This window comes from Arachis hypogaea, chromosome 11, assembly GCF_003086295.3.
Source record: "Arachis hypogaea cultivar Tifrunner chromosome 11, arahy.Tifrunner.gnm2.J5K5, whole genome shotgun sequence".
NCBI classification, from domain to species: domain Eukaryota; kingdom Viridiplantae; phylum Streptophyta; class Magnoliopsida; order Fabales; family Fabaceae; genus Arachis; species Arachis hypogaea.
In genome coordinates this window covers 47,009,246-47,028,864 of record NC_092046.1, presented here as the reverse complement: position 1 = coordinate 47,028,864, position 19,619 = coordinate 47,009,246, and the positions used below count along the sequence as shown (strand labels likewise).

Genomic DNA, 19,619 nt, shown 5'->3' with positions numbered 1-19,619 from the left:
CAGATATTCCCCCTAATCTCCCCACTGTACCATCTCAGTTACCCAAGGTCTTCACTATCAACAGAGTTCTTTCCCTGGAACATGTGGAGATCATTGATCCAACCAATGGATATAAGTCCACAGCAAGAGGGGAGGACTTTAAGCACTACCAACCACCCTGATGAAGGAAAAACGTCAAGCTAGTGACGCTAAAGAAGCGCTTCATGGGAGGCAACCCATGTTTTATATGTTTTTAAAATAATGAATAAATCAATGTTTATGAATTTCAACCCAAACTTGACAAACACTTGGTGCAATCTTTATCATGCAGTATATAGTGAAGAACAAGTTTGGTGTTCAAAGCAAACCAAGATGCATGCTAGTCTTGGGAGCTTTGAACAAAACTTTTCATCACATTGCTTCAAACTAAGTTTGGTGTCACCCCATGGTGCCACCAAAATGCATAAGGATACACAAGTAGTTAGTTAGTTGAAATTCATAAATAAACAAACTCTTTTTCCTCTATTTATTATTCTAGCCGTAGAGTTTGATTTTTATGATATTAATTTCCTTATTTTAAATCTTTATAGGAAAGGAAAAGAAGCATAAAAAGGGGATTGATTAGACAATTAAATGGGGGAGATTTTGCCACTTAATGAAGAGCACTACACACATGTCTCAAGAGGGAACGCATGGGGAAACGCTGCCATGCAACATTGGAGAAAGAAGACCCTTGAAGACCGAACCAATCACTCTCATTAAGTGATGATCCTTGTCCTTCCTTCATACACAACCCCAACCGTCCATCAAGCAACAATCCTTGCAATCCACACCTTCCATCCACTCATGACCTCCCTATATAAGTGAACCTTAGTGCATGATCATTCCTCACACTCAAATTCCCACTCTCCACACTTCATACTTTCGGCTTGCTCAAACCCCTTCATCACACTCTGTCCTAGCCAACCTATTCCTTATCTCTCCGTATCCTCCAACCTCCACCTCAAAATAGCAACTCAATTCATGGCATCATCAAGCTCAAAGAGGCAAAAGAGGAAGGAACCCATGGAGAGTGTTCCTTTTGATGAGAAGAAATTCAAAACTGCCTTTCATAAACGTGAATTCGAACGAATAAGGGCGAGAAAGATATTGCCAGAGTTAATCTTCCAAATTAATGCAGATGAGTCACCACAAATTCTGGAGAAAATCGAACAGAGGGGGTGGCAATTGCTCACAAGTCCAGAGGGGAAGATCAATGGAAACCTCATCAAAGAATTTTATGCTAATGTAGTAAGAGAGGATAAAACCAAGGCCCCAACCTTCAAAAGTTACGTAAGAGGAAAAGAGGTGGACTTCAGCCCAAATGCCATAACAAGAGTTCTTCACCTGAAATCACCTCGTTTTGATGAGGAAAGTTATCAGGCAAGGATAAGTAGAAGCCCTGATAATAATGAGCTCTCAGAGATAGTGGCAGACATCTGTGTTATAGCAGCTGACTGGGAGAGGTACACAGATGGGAGACCCAAGTTCATCAAGAGAGGAGACCTGAGCCCTGAAGCCAAGGGGTGGTTTGAACTTGTGAGGAGGTCCATTCTACCAGCTGCAAATAATTCAAAGGTAAACATCAATCGAGCTACTATGGTGCATTGCTTAATACAGGGTGGGGAAATCAATGTGAATGAGCTCATCGCCGAGGGGATTCAAGATTCGACTGAGAAGGTTGATTCAGGTGCCAGGCTTTGGTACCCCAGCACCATTCTCCGCTTATGCAACAAGGCCAAGGTAGTATTTGAGGATAGCAATCCAGACTGGGTGAACCCAGAGAGGCCAGTTACACTCGAGCGATTGGTTTATACTACACCTGCTCAACAACAAAGAAGACCACAAATAGGAAAACCAAAAGCAAAAGAAAGAGTTCACCAAGAGGAACCTCATCAGGAAGAATATCAACAAGGAGAGTATTCTGATCCAGCCAACTTGAACATGAGTCACCTTCTAAGAGCCATTGAGGATTTGGGGATGAGACATATGGAAGGACAAGAGCAAATACTGAACCTTCAAACCAACTGGCTGAGCCAACAGGAAGCATGGCAAAAACAACAAATGGAGCAGCAGCAGGAACACTACTCCAGGCTCACTCAAGTCATCAACCAAGTGAATGAGAGGTAAGAGCTTCAAGAGAAGCACTTGCAAGAACTCAACCAGCGGCAGATAGCCCAAATGAAAACTTTCAATGAGTTCAGTGTACTCAATGAAGGAAGGCAACTACATAGGGAGGAGTTCTATGTGAACACTCAAGCCAAGTTGAACTACATGACTAGTAATATGCATCAGCTACACTATGCCATCCCTACATATGATGAGGTCCAAAAAGATTTTGTAGAACAAGAAGAGAGAAAGGTGAAACAGCAAAAGGAGACACTCAAGAAGAAGATGGAAGATGGTGGTTTCTGGAAGAAGCTGCTTGGAAAAGGCAAAGGAAGTGGGAGCACAAGCACTCAAGAGAGACACAATGAGGACAAGCAAGGATGGGAGCATGGGCATCCACATGAATGAAAGGTGGTGGAGTTCTTTTTAGTCCATCGTTTTCTATGCTTTAAATAAGGAAGATCTTGTATGAAATAGAACCTGCTTCCATGTTATGTTTAAACTTTTTAAATTCTGTCTTTTAAGTTTTCTTTCTGAATAGGTCCATGATTTTTGGTTTAAATGTCACTGCATCTTTCCCTCATTTACTTGTAAGCTTGTCCATCTTAAATCAAATGAGAAGAGAATGTTTATGTTTTTAAAAGACCAAAGTAGAGTTCATAATGTGGAAGTGCATTCATGAATCTTTGGAGTAGTCATAAGTTAGCTAAGTTGGTTCAACCACAAGGCTAGGAGGACAACTATCTATCCTGAATACTTGACTTTGGATATACCCATGAGACTAAGTTAATAACAAGATCCTAATAAGAGAAAAGGGAAAGAACAATGGAAGTGAAAAGCAAAAGAAAAAGAGTAAGCAATAAGGCTAGGCACCAATAGTTTGGACCTTGAGACAAGTGTCTGTGGTGCTCCTGTGTGAGGGATCTACTTGGATGAATAAGCTCTCAGGGGTGCTTTATCACTTGGTAACTTGGGTTAACTAACCCGGGATTATCAGCTGAAAATCCACTATCAAGAGTAACCCTCACTACAGAGCATTTAGTAACCCAAAGAGGTGCTGGACACCAAGGTCTCAAGAAAAGAAAATAAATAAACTATATGCCTGTGGTGTGTATGTATGGGGGAGAGACTTGAGGAAGTAAGTCCTTAGGGGTGCTTCAATACCTAGCACCTTGAACCAACTGGTTCGGGAGTGTTGGCTGAAAGCTTATCTTAAAGAGTTGCCCCCTTACAGAGCACTTAGCCTAAATAACACAAATAACCCTTGAAATAACAATAAAAGGATCAATGAATAAAAGTCTCATGGGATATAAACAAAGTAAGTGTTTAGGGACATGATAAAAGTCTGAAAGCCAGTAATGGAATGAACCTAAGTTGCTATGCATGAAACCACCATAAAATCAGTAACATGACTTCCACAAGAATGACTCATTCCTCTGGATATTCCATTCATCATTCTCTTGTTCCAGTACTTGCTTAGGGACAAGCAAGCTTTAAGTTTGGTGTTGTGATGCCAGGGCATCTTGGCCAGTTTCAATGACCTTTTCTTTACTGTTTTTAGGTTAGTTTCATGCATTTCTTTAGAAAATAAGCTAGTTTTGGGTAGATATTCACCTACACCTTGATTCAAGCATACATTGTGCATTTTACATTATTTCATGAGGATTTTGCATGAATTTAGTGACAAATTGTATGCTGCATTATCCATGACTTGGACTAGAACTTTGATGCACTCTGTTGCTTGATTTCAGGACCAAAGGAAGCAAGGAAAGGGAGGTAACTTGCAAGGTTAATGAGAAAAGTGATTGCCAATAACACTCTCAAAGCCATCATTGCCCACGTTAAGAGTCACGTTAACTAAGTTAACGTGCACTCTAACGTGAAAAAAGGAAGTTGAGCCAACGTTAGTGACACTTAACATTGTCACTAACGTTGGCAAACACTCATGAGTGGCCACGTTAGAGCCCACGTTAACCTAGTTAACGTGGCCTCTAACGTTAAAGGGGGAAGAGAAGCCAACGTTAGTGGCATTCAACATTGTCACTAACGTTGGCCTAAGGATGCAACACACAACGTTAACTTCCACGTTAACTTGGTTAACGTGGGAGCTAACGTAAGAAGAGAGAGTTGTCGACAACGTTAGTGACATTCAACATCGTCACTAACGTTGGGAGCAACCACACAACCCCAAGGAGCCATGTTAACTTCCACGTTAACTTAGTTAACGTGGAAGCTAACGATGAGGAATGAATGATGAGCCAACGTTAGTGACACTCAACATTGTCACTAACGTTGGGATGGCTAAGAATGGCCACGTTAGAAGCCACGTTAACCTAGTAAACATGGACTCTAACATGAGATCTAGGGGCACATTGGAACGTTAGTGGTACGCGGAATCGTGATTACACTTTAATTATGTAAAATTCATTGCTCTTTCTTTCCCTGGAAATGGCGCCAAAAACATGATGCCAAGACCATGGTTCACAACTCCGTGTAACTAACCAGCAAGTGCACTGGGTCGTCCAAGTAATACCTTACATGAGTAAGGGTCGAATCCCACGGAGATTGTTGGTATGAAGCAAGCTATGGTCACCTTGCAAATCTCAGTTAGGCAGATATAAATTGATAATAGTGTTTTCGAATAATAAATAATAGAATAGGGATAGAGGTACTTATGTAAATCATTGGTAGGAGTTTCAGATAAGCGAATGGAGATGCTTTTCGTTCCTCTGAACCTCTGCTTTTCTGCTATCTTCATCCAGTCAGTCTTACTCCTTTCCATGGCTGGCTTTATGTGATACATCACCATTGTCAATGGCTACTTTCGGTCATCTCTCGGGAAAATGATCCAATGCCCTGTCACGGCACGGCTAATCGTCTGGAGGCATCACCCTTGTCAATGGCTTCATCTTATCCTCTCAGTGAAAATGATCAACGCACCCTGTCGCGGCACGGCTATTCATCTGTCGGTTCTCGATCATGCTGGAATAGGATTTACTATCCTTTTGCGTCTGTCACTAACACCCTGCAATCGCGAGTTTGGAGCTCATCACAGTCATTCATTCATTGAATCCTACTCGGAATACCACAGACAAGGTTTAGACTTTCCGGATTCTCTTGAATGCCGCCATCATTCTAGCTTACGCCACGAAGATTCTGATTAAGAGATCTAAGAGATACTCATTCAGTCGAAGGTAGAACGGAAGTGGTTGTCAGGCACGCGTTCATAGGGATGATGATGATTGTCACGTTCATCACATTCAGATTGAAGTACGAATGAATATCTTAGAAGCGAAACAAGATGAATTGAATAGAAAACAGTAGTACTTTGCATTAATCTTTGAGGAACAGCAGAGCTCCACACCTTAATCTATGGAGTGTAGAAGCTCTACCGTTAAAAATACATAAGTAAAAGGTCCAGGCATGGCCGAATGGCAAGCCCCTCTGATCTAAGAACCAGGCGTCCAAAGATGTCTAATACAATAGTAAAAGGTCCTATTTATAATAAACTAGCTACTAGGGTTTACAAAAGTAAGTAATTGATGCATAAATCCACTTTCGGGGCCCACTTGGTGTGTGCTTGGGCTGAGCTTGAGTGTTGCACGTGTAGAGGTCCTTCTTGGAGTTGAACGCCAGCATTTGTGCCAGTTTGGGCGTTCAACTCTGGTTTTGGATCCTTTTCTGGCGCTGGACGCCAGAATTGGGCAGAGAGCTGGCGTTGAATGCCAGTTTGCGTCATCTATTCTTGGCCAAAGTATGGACTATTATATATTGCTGGAAAGCCCTGGATGTCTACTTTTTAACGCAATTATAAGCGTGCCATTTCAAGTTATGTAGCTCTAGAAAATCCATTTTGAGTGCAGGGAGGTCAGAATCCAATAACATCAGTAGTCCTTCTTCAACCTCTGAATCTGATTTTTGCTCAAGTCCCTCAATTTCAGTTAGAAAATACCTGAAATCACAGAAAAACACACAAACTCATAGTAAAGTCCAGAAATGTGAATTTAACATAAAAACTAATGAAAACATCCCTAAAAGTAACTAGATTCTACTAAAAACATACTAAAAACAATGCCAAAAAGCGTATAAATTATCCGCTCATCACAACACCAAACTTAAATTGTTGCTTGTCCCCAAGCAACTGAAAATAAAATAGGATAAAAAGAAGAGAATATACTATAAATTCCAAACTATCAATGAAACATAGCTCTAATCAGATGAGCGGGACTTATAGCTTTTTGCCTCTTGAATAGTTTTGGCATCTCACTTTATCCATTGAAGTTCAGAATGATTGGCATCTATAGGAACTCAGAGTTCAGATAGTGTTATTGATTCTCCTAGTTCAGTATGATGATTCTTGAACACAGCTTCTTTATGAGTCTTGGCCGTGGCCCTAAGCACTTTGTTTTCCAGTATTACCACCGGATACATAAATGCCACAGACACATAATTGGGTGAACCTTTTCAGATTGTGACTCAGCTTTGCTAAAGTCCCCAATTAGAGGTGTCCAGGGTTCTTAAGAACACTCTTTTTTTGCTTTGGACCTTGACTTTAACCGCTCAGTCTCAACTTTTCACTTGACACCTTCACGCCACAAGCACATGGTTAGGGACAGCTTGGTTTAGCCGCTTAGGCCAGGATTTTATTCCTTTAGACCCTCCTATCCATTGATGCTCAAAGCCTTGGGATCCTTTTTATTTACCCTTGCCTTTTGGTTTTAAGGGTTATTGGATTTTTGCTCTTGCCTCTTGGTTTTAAGAGCTTTTGGCTTTTTCTGCTTGCTTTTTCTTTCTATTTTTTTTCGCCTATTTTTTTTCTTTTTTTTCTGCAAGCTTTGTTCTTTGCTACTTTTTCTTGCTTCAAGAATCATTTTTATGATTTTTCAGATTATCAAATAACATGTCTCCTAATCATCATTCTTTCAAGAGCCAACATATTTAACATTCTTAAACAACAACTTCAAAAGACATATGCACTGTTCAAGCATACATTCAGAAAACAAGAAGCATTGTCACCACATCAATATAATTAAACTAAGTTCAAGGATAAATTCAAAACTCATGTACTTCTTGTTCTTTTGAATTAAAACATTTTTTCATTTAAGAGAGGTGATGGATTCATAGGACATTCATAACTTTAAGACAAAGTTACTAACTACTAATGATCATGTAATGAAGACACAAACATAGATAAGCACATAACATAGAAAACGAAAAACAGAAGAAATAAGAACAAGGAATGAATCCACCTTAGTGATGGTGGCGTTTCCTTCTTGAGGAACCAATGATGTCCTTGAGCTCTTCTATGTCTCTTCCTTGTCTTTGTTGCTCCTCCCTCATTGCTTTTTGATCTTCTCTTATTTCATGAAGGATGATGGAGTGCTCTTGATGTTCCACCCTTAGTTGTCCCATGTTGGGACTTAATTCTCCTAGGGAGGTGTTGATTTGCTCCCAATATTTATGTGGAGGGAAGTGCATCCCCTGAGGTATCTCAGGGATCTCTTGATTTGCAGCCACATGTTCTACCACTGAGCTATAGTCCCTTGAGATGAATCTTTCCATCTCCCATGACTCAGAGGTGGAAGCAATTGTCTTCTCTTTCCTCTTTCTTTAGGTTTCTCTGGCCTTAGGTGCCATCAATGGTTATGGAAAAACAAAAAAAGCTATGCTTTTACCATACCAAACTTAGAATGTTGCTCGCCCTCGAGCAAAAGAAGAAAGAATAGAAGAAGAAGAAGAAGATATGGAGGAGATGGAGGGATGTGTATATTCGGCCATATGGGTGGGATTGGGTGGGAAAGAGATGTTGAATTTTGAAGATAGGTGGGTGTATGGATGTGAGTGGTAAATGGAAAACAGAAGGGATGACCATGAATGGAGAGAGAGAGGGTGAGAAAAAGTGAGTGGAAGTAGGTGGGGATCCTGTGGGGTCCACAGATCCTGAGGTGATCCTGTGAGGTCCACAGATCTTGAGGTGTCAAGGCATTTACATCCCTGCACCAATTTAGGCATGCAAAATGCCCTTGCACACAACTCTGGGCGTTCAGCGCCAGGTTGGTGCCCATTTTGGGCGTTCAACGCCCATTTGTTGCCATTTCTGGCGTTGAACGCCAGAACCATGCTTGTTCTGGGCGTTCAGCGCCAGGATGCTGCCCATTTTGGGCGTTCAGCGCCAGAACCATGCTCTATTCTGGCGTTGAACGCCAGACAGATGCTCCTCCAGGGTGTGATTTTTCTTCTGCTGTTTTTGATTCCGTTTTTGATTTTTTTGTTTATTTTGTGACTCCACATGATCATGAACCTATAAAGACATATAACTAAGAAAAATATAGTTAGATAAATAAAAATTGGGTTGCCTCCCAACAAGCACTTCTTTAATGTCAATAGCTTGACAGTGGGCTCTCATGGAGCCTCACAGATGTTCAGAGCATTGTTGAAACTCCCCAACACCAAACTTAGAGTTTGGATATGGGAGTTCAACACCAAACTTAGAGTTTGGTTGTGGCCTCCCAACACCAAACTTAGAGTTTGACTGTGGGGGCTTTGGTTGACTCTGCTTTGAGAGAAGCTTTTTCTGCTTCCTCTCCATGGATGCAGAGAGAGATCCTTGAGTTGTAAACACAAGGTTGTCCTTATTTAATTGAAGGATCAATTCTCCTCTGTCCACATCAATCACAGCTCTTGCTATGGCTAGGAAAGGTCTTCCTAGGATGATGGATTCATCCTCATCCTTCCCAGTATCCAAGACTATAAAATCAGTAGGGATGTAAAGGCCTTCAACCTTCACTAACACGTCCTCTACTTGTCCATAAGCCTGTTTTCTTGAATTGTCTGCCATCTCTAGTGAGATTTTAGCAGCTTGTACCCCATAGATTCTCAGTTTCTCTATTACAGAGAGGGGCATGAGGTTTATCCCTGAACCAAGATCACACAGAGCCTTAAAGATCATGGTGCCTATGGTACAAGGTATTATGAACTTTCCAGGATCCTGTCTCTTCTGAGGCAATGTCAGTTGATCCAGATCACTTAGTTCATTGGTGAACAAGGGAGGTTCATCTTCCCAAGTTTCAATGCCAAATAATTTGGCATTCAGCTTCATGATTGCACCAAGAAACTTGGCAGTTTGCTCTTCAGTAACATCCTCATTCTCTTCAGAAGAGGAATACTCATCAGAGCTCATGAAGGGCATAAGGAGGTTTAATGGAATCTCTATGGTCTCTAGATGAGCCTCAGAGTCCTTTGGTTCCTCAGAGGGAAGCTCCTTATTGATCACTGGACGTCCCAGGAGGTCTTCCTCCTTGGGATTCACGTCCTCCACTCCCCTTGTAGGTTCGGCCATGGTGCTTATGTCAATGGCCTTGCACTCTCCTTTTGGGTTCTCTTCTGTATTGCTTGGGAGAGTACTTGGAGGGATTTCAGTGATCCTTTTACTCAGCTGGCCCACTTGTGCTTCCAAATTTCTAATGGAAGACCTTGTTTCATTCATGAAACTTACAGTGGCCTTGGAAAGATCAGAGACTAAGTTTGCTAAATTAGAAGTATTTTGTTCAGAGTTCTCTGTCTGTTGCTGAGTGGATGATGGAAAGGGTTTATTATTGTTAAACCTGTTTCTTCCACCATTATTAAAGCCTTGCAGAGGCTTTTGATCCTTCCATGAGAAATTTGGATGATTTCTCCATGATGAGTTATAGGTGTTTCCATAAGGTTCACCTAAGTAATTTACCTCTGCTATTGCAGGGTTCTCAGGATCATAAGCTTCTTCTTCATAAGAAGCCTCTTGAGTACTGTTGGATGCAGCTTGCATTCCATGCAGACTCTGAGAGATCATATTGACTTGCTGAGTCAATATTTTGTTCTGAGCCAATATGGCATTCAGAGTATCAACTTCAAGAACTCCCTTCTTCATAGGCGTCCCATTACTCACAGGATTCCTTTCAGAAGTGTACATGAACTGGTTATTAGCAACCATGTCAATGAGTTCTTGAGCTTCTGCAGGCGTTTTCTTTAGGTGAATGGATCCACCTGCAGAAGTGTCCAGTGACATCTTTGATAGCTCAGATAAACCATCATAGAATATATCCAGGATGGTCCATTCTGAAAGCATGTTAGAAGGACACTTTTTGGTCAACTGTTTGTATCTTTCCCAAGCTTCATAGAGGGATTCACCTTCTTTCTGTTTGAAGGTTTGAACATCAGCTCTAAGCTTGCTCAGCTTTTGAGGAGGAAAGTACTTGGCTAAGAAGGCCGTGACCAGCTTATCCCAAGAGTTCAGGCTATCTTTAGGTTGAGAGTCCAACCAGATTCTAGCTCTGTCTCTTACAGCAAAGGGGAAAAGCATGAGCCTGTAGACTTCAGGATCTACTCCATTAGTCTTAATAGTATCACATATCTGCAAGAATTCAGTTAAGAACTGAAAAGGATCTTCAGATGGAAGTCCATGAAACTTGCAGTTCTGCTGCATCAGAGAAACTAATTGAGGTTTCAGCTCAAATTTGTTTGCTCCAATGGCAGGAATGGAGATGCTTCTTCCATGTAAATTGGAATTGGGTGCAGTAAAGTCACCAAGCATCTTCCTTACATTATTATTATTTTCGGCTGCCATCTCCTCTTCCTGTTCGAAAATTTCTGAAAGGTTTTCTCTGGATTGTTGTAATTTAGCTTCTCTTAATTTTCTCTTCAGAGTCCTTTCAGGTTCTGGATCTGCTTCCACAAGAATGTTCTTATCCTTGCTCCTGCTCATATGACAAAGAAGAGGGAACAGAAAAATAATAATAATAATAATATGGATCCTTTATACCACAGTATAGGGATCCCTGTGTGAGTAGAAAAAGAGGGGGAGACAAAGAATGTAATATAATGGAAGAAACACAACTGTGAGGATGGCAGAGATGTGAGATGAGATGTTAGTAGATGAATAAATAAATAGAATAAGGTGAGAGAGAAGGAATTTTCGAAAATGATTTTTTTTTGAAAAAGAGTTAGTGATTTTTGAAAATAGTTTTTGAAAAATGTTAGTAATTTTCGAAAATTAAGATTTAAAAATTAAAAATTAAAATAATTAATAAATTAAAAAGAAATTTTGAAAAAGGGGGAAGATATTTTTGAAAATGAGAGAGAGAGTTAGTTAGGTAGTTTTGAAAAAGTTAAGAAACAAACAAAAAGTTAGTTAGTTAGTTGAAACAAATTTTGAAAACTAATTTTGAAAAGATAAGAAGTTAGGAAGTTAGAGAAGATATTTTGAAATCAAATTTTTGAAAAAGATAAGAAGATATTTTTGAAAAGATATGATAGAAATTAGTTTTTGAAAAAGATTTGATTTTTTAAAATCTCAATTAATGACTTGATTCACAAGAAATCACAAGATATGATTCTAGAACTTAAAGTTTGAATCTTTCTTAACAAGCAAGTAACAAACTTCAAATTTTTGAATCAAAACATTAATTGATTATGTTATTTTCGAAAATTTGATATAAAAATAAGAAAAAGATTTTTGGAATTTTCGAAAATAACTAAAAATTTTGAAAAAGGTTTGATTTTTGAAAAAGATTTTGAAAAAGATAAGATTTTCAAATTGAAAATTTGATTTGACTCATGAGAAACAACTTGATTTTAAAAACTTTTGAAAAAGTCAATCCAAATTTTTGAATTTGATGAGAGAAAAAGGGAAAGATATTTTTTTTTATTTTTGAAATTTTTATGAAAAATATGAAAATTATACAATGCATGAAATTTTTAGATCAAAACAATGAATGCATGCAATAATGCTATGAATGTCAAGATAAACACCAAGAACATTATGAAGATCATGATGAACATCAAGAACACATTTTTGAAAAATTTTTAATGCAAAGAAAACATGTAAGACACCAAACTTAGAAATCTTTCATGTTTAGACTCTAACAAACGAAAAATGCACATGAAAAACAACTAAAGATGCAAAACAAGAAAACATCAAGATCAAACAAGAAGACTTACCAAGAACAACTTGAAGATCATGAAGAACACTATGAATGCATGATATTTTCGAAAAATGCAAGATGCATATGCAAGTGACACCAAACTTATGATATGACTCAAGACTCAAACAAGAAACATGAAATATTTTTTATTTTTGTGATTTTCTAAATTTTTTTGGATTTTTATTTTATATTTTTCGAAAAATTATTTGAAAAAAAAAGGAAAAATAAGGATTCCAAAATTTTTAACATGAATTCCAGGAATCTTGCATTCTTAGTCTAAAGCTTCAGTCCAGGAATTAAACATGGCTCACTAGCCAGCCAAGCTTTCAATGAAAGCTCCGGTCCAAAACACTAGACATGGCCAATGGCCAGCCAAGCTTCAGCATGTAATTCAGACATGACACGCCTGACATACTCATTCCCAAAGGAATTAGACATGGCTTTACAGCCAGCCAGGCTTCAACATGCTTCATGAAACACTAGAATTCATTCTTAAAAATATTGAATAAAATTTTTGAAAACATTTTTATATTATTTTCGAAAACAGATGAGAAAATTTTGAAATATTTTTGAAAAATTTTTGAAAAGAAAACAAAAAGAAAATTACCTAATCTGAGCAACAGGATGAACCGTCAGTTGTCCATACTCGAACAATCCCCGGCAACAGCGCCAAAAACTTGGTACGCGGAATCGTGATTACACTTTAATTATGTAAAATTCATTGCTCTTTCTTTCCCTGGAAATGGCGCCAAAAACATGATGCCAAGACCATGGTTCACAACTCCGTGTAACTAACCAGCAAGTGCACTGGGTCGTCCAAGTAATACCTTACGTGAGTAAGGGTCGAATCCCACGGAGATTGTTGGTATGAAGCAAGCTATGGTCACCTTGCAAATCTCAGTTAGGCATATATAAATTGATAATAGTGTTTTCGAATAATAAATAATAGAATAGGGATAGAGGTACTTATGTAAATCATTGGTAGGAATTTCAGATAAGCGAATGGAGATGCTTTTCATTCCTCTGAACCTCTGCTTTCCTGCTATCTTCATCCAGTCAGTCTTACTCCTTTCCATGGCTGGCTTTATGTGATACATCACCATTGTCAACGGCTACTTTCGGTCATCTCTCGGGAAAATGATCCAATGCCCTGTCACGGCACGGCTAATCGTCTGGAGGCATCACCCTTGTCAATGGCTTCATCTTATCCTCTCAGTGAAAATGATCAACGCACCCTGTCACGGCACGGCTATTCATCTGTCGGTTCTCGATCATGCTGGAATAGGATTTACTATCCTTTTGCGTCTGTCACTAACGCCCTGCAATCGCGAGTTTGGAGCTCGTCACAGTCATTCATTCATTGAATCCTACTCGGAATACCACAGACAAGGTTTAGACTTTCCGGATTCTCTTGAATGCCGCCATCATTCTAGCTTACGCCACGAAGATTCTGATTAAGAGATCTTAGAGATACTCATTTAGTCGAAGGTAGAACGGAAGTGGTTGTCAGGCACGCATTCATAGGGAATGATGATGATTGTCACGTTCATCACATTCAGATTGAAGTACGAATGAATATCTTAGAAGCAAAACAAGATGAATTGAATAGAAAACAGTAGTACTTTGCATTAATCTTTGACGAACAGCAGAGCTCTACACCTTAATCTATGGAGTGTAGAAACTCTACCGTTAAAAATACATAAGTAAAAGGTCCAGGCATGGCCGAATGGCCAGCCCCTCTGATCTAAGAACCAGGCGTCCAAAGATGTCTAATACAATAGTAAAAGGTCCTATTTATAATAAACTAGCTACTAGGGTTTACAGAAGTAAGTAATTGATGCATAAATCCACTTCCGGGGCCCACTTGGTGTGTTCTTGGGCTGAGCTTGAGTGTTGCACGTGTAGAGGTCCTTCTTGGAGTTGAACGCCAGCATTTGTGCCAGTTTGGGCGTTCAACTCTGGTTTTGGATCCTTTTCTGGCGCTGGACGCTAGAATTGGGCAGAGAGCTGGCGTTGAATGCCAGTTTGCGTCATCTATTCTTGGCCAAAGTATGAACTATTATATATTGCTGGAAAGCCCTGGATGTCTACTTTCCAACGCAATTGGCAGCGCACCATTTCGAGTTCTGTAGCTCTAGAAAATGCATTTTGAGTGCAGGGAGGTTAGAATCCAACAGCATCAGCAATCCTTCTTCAACCTCTGAATCTGATTTTTGCTCAAGCCCCTCAATTTCAGTCAGAAAATACCTGAAATCACAGAAAAACACACAAACTCATAGTAAAGTCCAGAAATGTGAATTTAACATAAAAACTAATGAAAACATCCCTAAAAGTAACTAGATTCTACTAAAAACATACTAAAAACAATGCCAAAAAGCATATAAATTATCCGCTCATCAGTTAGTGACAATGTTGAGTGTCACTAACGTTCTCAAAGTTAAGCCACGTTAACCTAGTTAACGTGGGCTTTAACGTGAAGCAAAAAGGGGCACACTGGAACGTTAGTGACAATGTTGAGTGTCACTAACGTTCTCGAAGGTTCGCAAGGCAACGTTAGATGCCACGTTAACCTAGTTAACGTGGGCTCTAACGTGAGGCAAAGGGGTACATTGGAACGTTAGTGAAAATGTTAAGTGTCACTAACGTTCTCGAACTTATACTTTCACTAAATGTTAACACCCCTAACGCCCTGAGCTAAAGTCTCTGCCCACTTAGCACTTTCTCTCTGCAAGTAAAGCCAAGCCCAAATGAAGAAAAGAACTGCTTCAAACTCAAGATCCAAAGGCCCAAGACTTGAAGAGCAAACTAGAAGCTGAGAAGAGTAGTATATATAGGAGTAGCTTTGAATTGTTAAGGAGGTCTGGAAAGTTAGAAAAAGAGAATTACTCTTTGTATTTTACTTTCTCTGCAATTTCTAGTTCTATGATGTATTCTTCATCTTTATTTTCATTTTCTAGAGCTATGAACAACTAAACCCCTTTCATTGGGTTAGGGAGCTCTGTTGTAATTTGATGGATCAATACTAATTTTCATTATTCTTCTTCTATCTTTTCTCTTGATTTTACTTGAAAGCTTTCGATCTTCATCCAATTGAGTAGTTATCTTGGAAGAGAAGCTATTCAAACTTGGATCTCTTTTGAACCTTGAAAGAGGAATGAAGAGATCAAGCTAGAATTGCTTTCTCATGCTGGACCAAATTGGGTTTGGATGGGTATGTGACTATAACCCTCTCAATACTTGATTTGGGAAATGCATGTGGTATAATCAGTGACCATACTTCATCTCTTCTCATGAGCAATTGACCAAGGAATTGGCTATTGATCAAGATTTGAGAGATTAAATTGCAAGAAATTGTAATTCAATCACTTAAGATTGCCAAGGAGATCAATGAGTGCATTGATTGAGGAAGAGATGAAAATGAACTTGATCCGGAGAATTGCAACATCTCCTAAGCCCAATGAACTCCCCATCTCTGATCTTACCCATTCTCTTTAATTTCTGCCGTTTACTTTTATGAGCAAATCCCCCATTCCCATTTACAATTCTGCAATTTATTTTCAGTCATTTACTTCCAGTCCTTTAATTCTAGCATTTACCTTTCTGTTATTTACATTCCCGCCATTTTATTTTCTGCAACTCTCGACCCAAATTCTGGATTCGCTCAACTAGAACATTCTTCTAATTAAAGTTGCTTGATCAATCAATCCCTGTGGGATTCGACCTCACTCTATTGTGAGTTTTTACTTGACGACAAATTCGGTACACTTGCCGAAGGGAGATTTGTTGAGAGACAAGTTTTCCGTGCATCATGGATCTCTAGTACTTCAGGATGGTTGAATTGATCATCCAGTCCTTCCATCAACAATAGTGTGGTTTAAAAGCCACTACTGCTGAATAGTATATAACCCTAGAAATCCTACAAGAACTCATTCAAAATTACCAAAACCAAGGCTACACTTATTTGTATCTGAGAGCAGTTAGGCTCATTCTTACTCTTCATGGAAGAAAGTCCCTTCCAGTGACAGCCAAGGTTGCTCTTTTAGATACCACTTTCAAAGAATACCAGCATGCCTTGATTGGAGCATTAGTAACTACACTATTAAATGGAAGTGTCATTCTCACTATAGCTCCTAATTTCACCATGAGATTATCAGACCCAACGATATGTCAAAGGCTAAAAATCCAAATACAGCTAGTTGGAGTAACTCAAGACTCTAATGCTGAACAGGCCACCTTGCATCACTAAGTCCTCTACAGAGTTCAAGACCATTCTCTTGATCTCAATCTCCCAAACACTACAGGAGAAGTATTATTCATGTTCACAGATAATGCTAGAGGGCCAGCAATCGTAAACATTCCAAGAATGATCACTACTAATGAACTTTCTTCTATCATTTTATTAGAATGGATTATCGATTATGAGAAAGCTTTCCCAAAGGAACAGGTTGATATTCATACTACAATACCCTAAACTATTACCCATAATAGTGATGGAACGGTGACTACTGTTTTCCAAAGACCTGGAATAATCAAGCAAACCTCACTGCGAGGACCATCCTTTAGAAGGATTAATATGGTCTCTCCTGTCTAGGTGCAAATAACTCACAATCAAGATGATCCACCTGTACACTTCTATGAAAATGAAAAACTTGTTTATGTTTCTCATATAAATGGTCTCTTCATTTGGGATATTGACCCCTCCATGTGTGATTCTGACTGTGACTGTGCTAACCAATGGAGTGACGCTGATGATGAAGATTATGCCAGACGACAGAGGAACAAGAAAAAGAAGAAGAAACCACTACAAGCCCCTTGTTCCTACAAAAGGCCCGAGCCCCCTGATGATGCAGATGCGGCACCGATGCTCAGGAAGAAAAGACTGTCTCAGAATGATTCTATGGATTATCTTTATCATCCATTCAATACAATCCCATGTATTTCCACTCTCAAACCTTATGAGGAAGAATTCCCACCTTTAGTAACCTAGACCGATGAAAAGAAAATCACTAGAAGACCTTACGTAATTCCTCAAGGAATTACTCCACATGGACATCAAGCAACAACTCCCCAAGAGGAAGTACTTAATTGGCACACAGATAATGCAGTCAGCCAAAATAAAGTATTATTCCGAATAGATCACACTCTTGATGCTCTTGTGGGAAAAACTGAAGGTCTTTCAGCACAACTAGGTTCTGTGGCAAAACAAGTTACTGAATTCAGAGATCGGCTCGCTGCACAGGCTTTTCAACTTGATCAAGAACTCAAGACCTATATTAATAATAGGTACTTTGGCCTAGAATTCCACAAGAAAAATAGAGAGCTGTATCAAGTCAAGGCCCAACTTTGACAAATTGAGATGGACAAAGGCAAAGCGGTTGTACCTCAAGCACTGGCTATAGATCCATTATCCATGTATCCTAAACCATATCCCTCACATTCGCCCATTTTATTTCCCCAACATACTCACCACCTGAAACTCCAGATTATGAATCCATTTTCAAATCCACCTATCATTTAGCCAGATAAGCAAACATCAAAAAATCTATCTCTCCCCAAGGCTGGCGTTATTCGTCTCAGCCTCAGCCACAACCACCTCAGTCTCAGCCTTCACCCCAATCCAAACCTCGTCCTCCTTGGAAACCAAGAAATTTTTTCAGAGAAGATACTCTCTTTAATGTCCCTATAAAAGATAAGGACATCAAAGAAGGGTCACCTGCCCCAGGACGGACAATTAATACCCTTATCCTGGATAATCGATCATACAGTGAAGAAATCACTGATGAATCTGATGATGAAACTGCTGAATCCAGTGAAAAAACTGCTGAATGGTCCGAACAAGACTATGAAGTAGACCTTTCAGCAATTGCCATGGTCAACCCTGTAGAAGAGGAGGAGGAGGAGGAGGAGGAGGAAGAAGAAGAAGAAGAAGAAGAAGAAGAAGAAGAAGAAGAAGAAGAAGAAGAAGAAGAAGAAGAAGTAACCTCTGAAAGGGATGAACCAGCAACTTCCGCTAATCCTGTTCATGCAGGGTCCTTTGAAGGAAAAACACCTAACAAATAGTTCACCTTTGATGATATCCCACCTGCAAGATATAGAGAAAGGTTAAATGAATTTAGTGCTTGGATTGAAACTACCATGGCCAATCCAAATCTTTCAAGCAGACAAGTCCTTGCAGATTTCATAAATCGGATGACTGGTAATCTCTGAGAATGGGCTAACAACCTTTTTGAGTATGAAAGACTCCAGCTCATTAATGGTACTCCTTTTCAGTTTTTGGGAATAATACATCAAGAATTCTTGGGAGACATTACAATTGTCCAGAAAAGAAATTCCCAAAAATATTTTGAAATGAAGTGTTGTTCACTCAACAGAAAGGACTTGGAGAGACATTACAAGAATATGGCTGCTATATATTATCCTCTTGGAGGAAATAATAATCCGCCACTTAAACAAGTCTTCATTGCATCCTTGCCAGATGAAATTCAGCTAGAATTACAACGGATGATGATGACTCTCCGCAAAGAAGTGGCTACCACCACCATTGGAGAAATATATCAGTTGGCTCTAGCTGCTTTGGACAAATTGTGTGAACAACAACAAATATTCAAACAGCTCAACAAGATTTTAAGCAAACTCAAAGGGGCATGCAATAAATCCTACTTGAAGATCAAATGCAAAAAGCCAAGCATGTGTGAATGTAAGCCAAAGAAGAAGACGCATTGGAAACCACCTGCCGGAACTTTCCATCAAAAAGCATTCAGAAAGGGAAGAAGGAAGCAAAAATATCTCTATTTCAAAAGAAGAAAACCCCATACTAAGTCAAACAGATGCTTCATTTGTGGAGAACAAGGCCACTTTCCTAAATCAGGTCCTCATAAGACAAAGAAGGAGATAAAAATCCTTCAGTCTTTAATGGATGCAACTTCCATCGAAGATGAAGAAGATCTTGAATCAGTACTTGAAGAGCAAGAAAGCAAAAATGATGAAACCCAATATATTTTCCAAGACTCTAATTCGGGAAGAAGTAGTTCAGAAGAAGACCTCCCACCAAAAAGGTCAATCTTTTCCATATCCTCCATTGCGTCTATCACCACAAGAATTCCTAAAGGATCAAGCATCCCAAAAGAAGAACTTGGATACCTTGGATCCTTAGGAATAAAACAGATTGATGGTACTCCTCGTCCTCACTTCATTTTAAAAGTCAAGACATCTGTCTATGACAAACCAATAAAGGCTGTTACACTAATGGATACTAGATCTTACGCCACTGTCCTAAAACCACATGTCTTACTAAAAGAAATGTGGGCACCTTTTTCCAAGGGGTTCGCAGCAGCTAACAGTGAAGTCTTCACCATTAATCTCATTTCCAAAAAACCTATTTGTTCCGAGGGTTACTGAAACCGAAGGTCGATCTCGGATGAGATCTGTTATTATGGCCGGAGTTGTCGTGTCCGACTTGTTGGATCTGGTGGTGCTGCTGATTCCTTGATCACCGGAGGGTGGTGGTACCTGCAAGAGACTCCGATGCTTAAG

The 19,619-nt window shown here is 39.4% G+C and overlaps 1 non-coding gene across 1 annotated transcript; it reads left to right on the top strand.

Annotated features, from left to right (window-relative positions):
* The first annotated feature begins 10,225 nt into the window (after positions 1 to 10,225).
* On the top strand, positions 10,226 to 10,333 carry LOC112724143 (small nucleolar RNA R71). Its single transcript, XR_003163321.1, has one exon. It is a non-coding gene; the product is annotated as a small nucleolar RNA R71 (small nucleolar RNA).
* Positions 10,334 to 19,619: the final 9,286 nt, after the last annotated feature.